General features: G+C 42.1%; 1 protein-coding gene across 8 annotated transcripts in view; it reads left to right on the top strand.

Annotated features, from left to right (window-relative positions):
- The first annotated feature begins 1,146 nt into the window (after positions 1–1,146).
- LOC134354971 (CMP-N-acetylneuraminate-beta-1,4-galactoside alpha-2,3-sialyltransferase-like) overlaps positions 1,147–6,000 on the top strand; it is a 568,489-nt gene continuing 563,635 nt past the window's right edge. For 7 of the 8 annotated variants that reach the window (XR_010019938.1, XR_010019940.1, XR_010019939.1 and 4 more), the window contains exon 1: positions 1,147–1,480. The gene's annotated coding sequence lies outside the window, so the exon portion shown is untranslated. Of the gene's footprint in view, positions 1,481–1,812; positions 1,864–6,000 lie in introns of those variants that run through there. The other variant, XM_063064544.1, reaches the window with a different exon arrangement.

The following is a 6,000-nucleotide window of genomic DNA, read 5'->3' as shown; positions in this document are numbered from 1 at the left end:
ACTGAGCACATTTACATGAAGCACTGTCGCAGGTAAGCATCATCCACTATCAGTGTCCTCAACCATCCAGGTAATGCTGTCTTCTTGATGCGACCACCAGGAAGAAAGTACAGGAGCCTCAGGACTCACACCAGAAGGTTCAGGAATAGTTATTGCCCTTCAACCATCAGGTTCTTGAAGCAAAGGAGATAACTTCACTTATCTCATCATTGACATGTTCCCAGAACCTGTGGACTCACTTTCAAAGACCCTTCATCTCATGTTCTCAATATTTATTGTGTATTTATTTATTATGATTATTATTTCTTTCTTTTTGTATTTGCATAGTTTTGCACAATGGTTGAATGCCCAAGTTAGTGTGGTCTTTCATTGATTCTATTATGGTTATTATTCTATTGAGTATGCCCACAAGAAAATCAATCTCAGGGACGTATATGGTGACATATACATACTTTGATAATAAATTTACTTTGGACTATCGAGGTGTCTTTGAACACTCCAGTCAGTTGCCTTCAGAGCATTTTCAGGTACACCATGAGAGCCTGATGCCTTGTGAATGTTCACCCCCTTGAAAGATGCTCTGATGTCGGCTTCCGGATGCTGCAGGGATTCGCATAGATGTAGTTTTATTCTCCCTTTTCAAAATGTGCATAAAAGGCGTGGAACTCACCAGAGAGTGACACACCACTACCATTCATGATCTTAGGCTTTGCAATGGCCTGCAAACCATGCCAGAGCTGATGTGCATCCAACTCCGTCTCAATCGGAATTGTTTTTTAAGCTGTTAAGATACTCAAAGAACTACCAAGATCCTGTTCTGAATACTGTAATTTTGTCTCTTTATTTTCATTTTTAAAAATCTTGTTCCAGTGGAGGGGTAAGTGGCATTTTAGCAGGAAGAGATAATTGAGTTGAGAGGGAAGATTCACCACAAAAACGTGTGGATTGTGGCAAGAAAATAACTACAGTGAACTGCAAATTTTATGAATTGCCATTTGTATTCTTATTGTGGGAGCAGACGAGGAGGAGGACAGCAACACTGGTGAAGTTTATGTGTGTTCAGTCACTTCTGGCTGTTGACTGGCTTGATTACAGCAACAGAGCACTTTCTCTTCCCTCGCCTTGCCTGGTTTAGGCGCTCTAGTGTTCTTTGTGTCTGCACTCTGATGCTCTGACTGCAGAAGAGGTTGGCTGAAGGCGGGCTGTTCATGCATGATTAAGAGAAGCTTCGTAACCTGGCTGCTGGCTGATTTTTTTTTTAAGGATTGGAACTCGCAGTAGAGGAAAACGACGACTTATTTGCTGGGACAGAAGGACTTGGAAGGAGCTGGCAGCAGGAGCACTAGTGCGCATGCGCCTCCCACAACCCGAGATAATATGAGGGAGCAGCACGGAGATGGTTTCGGCGCCGCTTTATCTAGAATTTGTCCGCAGTGTCTTTGAAGAGCTTCATACTGGGGTCATGGAATGTGAGGCAGATGTGAGTACTTGAAATACTTTGTCCTTTTGTCCTTGTTTTCCACACACGGGTGAAAAGAGAACCAATGATCGAAGGAGCTCGGATCACGTTAGGGCTGATTAATGGAGTTGTGCTAAATCTTGAGCCAGTCGCATAACCCAGATATAAGGAACGGGGGACTGATGACATTCCTTTTATTTTTTTCTACGAAAATCTGAGTCCTGAGAAAATACACTTGCGCACAAGCCGACTGTCTACCGTCATAACTATACCGAAAAAGTTCCTGTGAACTTGCGCGCTGGTTGCGCACTGTTGTCTGTAGACGGTCAATATTTGGAACGTGTGGGTCCTGGCTTTAAGTTGTCTTTAAGTGTGGCAGAGATTAAACGGTGAAACCACAGGAAGTAAGTGAAGTACTTAAAGGGTTAACGTGTAATTTCAATAGAGATTTAATTTTGAACTTGGTGATTTTCATTTCTTAATTCCCTAATCGAGGATGCTGACGTTCATACAAATATAACGTACAACATAATAATTTTATGCCTAACCTTCTGTTCTATTCCTTGCATCAATTTCATGGCTAAGAAAAATGGCCGTTAAACGTTTCCCAGCCTTGCAGGCTGTGCAAAGTGATCAACAGTATATGAAATAGAAATTTAAGATTTTGGAAACAGCAGGTCAGACAGTATTTTCTGTATTTTTAATTTCAAATTTCCAGCATCTGTATTGCTCTACTATATACTAAACTATACTAAGCCAAGGCCAAGAAAGTAAGACATCACAGTGGCTGCAGATATCACTGTCCTTGAAATCCTTTGCAGTTTGAACGGCATTATTTATATGCCTGACACTGCTGTGTTGAATAAGTGGCGCATGTTGATAGTCGGTGGACGGTTTCTCAAGGATAAATATGCATAGTTTTATGGGCTGCACAAAATATTCAAAGGGCTGAACATTTTTTTCCATGTTAATTTAGTTAACTTTGCATGAGATTGATATTTGTGACCACTATCACTGAATTTACTTATCTGAGATAGTTTCGGAATAAAATTATAATTCCATTGTGGATGAACTCTTAAGTGTCATTGAAATACTTTGAAACTGGGCCAGTGTATCCAAGTAAGGCAAGTTGCTACATTTAAAGTGTTAAACATAGTGTTGAAATATATACTCTGATAGATCCAGAGATTATATTCAACAATGGTGATCATTTTTTCAAGCCACATTTATACTAGTACTTGGATCGATTCCATGTGATCTGAGGAGATTGCCAGCAAAGCATCCCTGTTTCCATTACCCTGCACCCCACTATGAACAATCTCTCCAAAATACCATTACATGTCCTTGAAATATTGCAAATAAAAGTGCACTTCTATTTTCTGCAAACCAGTGCAACTGGAGCCCTAGAAGCATTACTGGAAGGAACAGACAGAATTCATGAGATACTGGGTGAGAATAATATTGTACAGATTGATTGAGTATTGATTCAAATGTTTTCTTAAAAGTATCTCCTCTAGAGAATATGAAGGAAAGTGCTGAAGTAGCCTTCTCCCATTTCATGATTGCTCAAATATCTGAGCACTGAAAAAGCATACTCCGTCTTTCTTTCTGACTCCAATTTACATAGGGGCATCATCTATCATTAAGGACCCTCGCCATCCTGGACATAGCCTTTTCTCATTACTACAATCAAGGGTAAGTACAAGAGCCTGAAGACAAACACTCGATGCTTTAATAACAGATTTGCACCCTCCGCCGCAAGATTTCTGAACAGTCCATGAACACTACCTTACTCTTCCTCTTTACACTGTTTAGTTTTATTGTTACTTATTATTTTATTGCATTGCACAAAAACAACAAATTTCAGGACATACGTCAGTGATAATAAACCTGATTCTGAATATCACCCTATCCAGACTTTGAGTGAAGGATCCTCTTATCTGAAGCTATATGTAGTTATAATTATATTTTCTGGTAGATATCTTTTTGTAAATATTGATAGTTTCTGCTATTTTTGCTAATGTTTTTTGTAAGTTTGATTTTGATGCACCTACTAAACACCCTTGCATGAAAGTGCTAATCACTCCAGTCATTTTTCTTCATCATCACCCACGCACGTAACATATGGCAGCAGGATTGGGAGGGCCAGTCGCAAAGAGGGTCATTTAACAAGGAGAAAAGTAGGGTTGAGGTCCCAAGTTAAGAAACATCCTGAGGTGTAAAATTAAGCAGATGCCTGGGAAACAGTGGAGACCTCAGAGGAGGAAGAATTTGAGCCCAGAACCAAATTCTACGAACTCTTTCTGGAAAATCTAATCTGAGACTTTGTTTGCCCAGCAGAGGAGAGAGGATGTTTTTAGGAAGGAATACCAAAGCCTGCAGAAATGTCCTAAGATGTAATCTTATCAACAAGGTAAAGATATTGTGAGCTGTCTCCTCAGGTTTGAGAGGATGGCCCAGATATGGCAATGGCCAGAGGAGGAGTGGGCCTGCCAGTTAGTACTACTAGTGGCAGGTGAAGCTCTTAAAGCCTACACTGCAATGGATGAAGAGAGGTCCACCAACTATCCTGATTTGAAGGAGTCACTGCCGACTAGAGTTGATATCAGCACAATCCTATTATCAGGGCCCCTGTTTCAGTATTCTACCACCAGTGGAGTTGCCCACTGAGATGTATCATTGTCTGAAGGGTCTGTACCGGTGATGGATTTGACCAGAGCAGAAGTCCAAGGAGGAGATTGGTGAGCCCATTGTTTTGGAGCAGTTGCTGCAGGTTCTTCCTCCCGATCCCAGAACATGCGTCTGAAAGCATGAACCAATGGATGGACACGCTGCGGCCAAACTTGCCCTGCAGTACCTCGATGTCTGCAAGGGGGTGCTAACACAGCCATAATTCCAAAGCAAGAGACTCTTAATGCCTGTGGAATTGGGAAGTGGGAGAGAAGAGGGCAAAAAATCTTTGGTAGTTGCTTCTACTTTTGTTTGCTCCCATTCTTTGCAGCCAAGTCATAAGTCCTTTGTGTGTCCTCTTAAGAAGCCCAAATTGTCAGATATGTGCTATGTGTCAAGAGAATGTGATGATTGTAATGATTGTGAGGATGGTAATGGAAAGCAAGCAGAAGGTGAGGAGAATGAGCCTATAATAGTCATAGTTAATGGAAACTTGTTAAGGCTCTTTTAGATTCTGGTAGCTCACTGTAATTTATTAAGAAAAGCCATGTCCCTACCTTCGGTGTTGATTACAGTCACCAAATGCCTGTGCTGTGTGTCCCTGATGACTGGAAGTCTGAGCCACTGGCAGAACTCCCTGTTGAACTGGATGGCCACAAATATTTGATGAAGGTGGGAGTGCCTGTGTAACATGAGTTACTGACGAAGGGAAATATCCTGTCATATCCCTTTGTTAATCCAGGAGTATATGGTGCTTTTTCTTATTTTGGTATGTCTTGTGCTAAAACCAAAGCAATGGCCAGGTTACAGTCTGTGCCTGACTTGGATGCCAGTCTGTGTGAGGGAGGAACCAAAAGGTCTGGAAAGTCACACCATCAACGCCACAGTGGGAAATATACTGGTTCTGCTGCCTCTGTTGAAATTTTTACAAATGAAGTATTCATGGATGATATTGTGGTGAGCATTTGGTACATAATGACAGATGAGGAAGCTCTTTAACTCAACAACGTTTTTTATTGTGATACACACCAAAACAGACCAGGCCCATAACCCAGAGAGAGAACGGCTCAGTTTCATTTTGATGGGGGAGGTGACCATCACACACCCTGGTTGCAGTTAGGGTGACCCACAAATCAACAAGCAAATAACGGTATAACCCAAGCCAAAATGTAACAATAAATGAACTGAAACTTCCCACCATAATCCTACGAAAGCATTTTAACACAAGAACCATAAACAGTGCTGGTCATTAGAAATGCAGGGGTGGGCTGTCGACCACACCCCCCCCCCCCAGCGCGTCACATTATTAAGGAGTCTGGGAAGGTTGATCTCTTCCATCTCGATGGCTGACTACCAGCAGAGACCAGGGCTGACAAAGGTCCTAGAACATTCCATCAGGATCAGACCTGACCAGGGTTTAGTATACCAACACTGCTACAAAATGCCAGAGTGACAGTGGGGTGGGGGGTGGGGGTCCTGAGGGGTGAAATTTGGACCATGCTGGAGCTGGAAGTCATCGAGCCTTCAAATAGTGAGTGGAGCAGTCCTATTATTATCGTCCCCAAGAACGATGGTACCCTGAGGGTATGCATTGATTTCTGTAAGTTGAATGTCATTTCTTTTTTTTTGATGCTTATCCTATGCCCTGCATTGATATCCAACTAGAAAGGATTGGATGGGAAAACTACATTACTACACTGGACCTTAATAAAGGCGGCTGGCATCTTCCCCTGGATGACCAATTGCAACCCCTCACTGCCTTCCGCTCAACCCTGGATTGCTTTCAGTTCACAGTGATATCCTTTGGTCTTCATGGTGCACCACTAACCTTCCAGCAGCAGATGGACCAGGTGTTACAAGGAAGCGAGGAT

This window comes from Mobula hypostoma, chromosome 12, assembly GCF_963921235.1.
Source record: "Mobula hypostoma chromosome 12, sMobHyp1.1, whole genome shotgun sequence".
Lineage (NCBI taxonomy): Eukaryota > Metazoa > Chordata > Chondrichthyes > Myliobatiformes > Myliobatidae > Mobula > Mobula hypostoma.
This window is presented reverse-complemented; position numbering and strand designations above follow the sequence as displayed.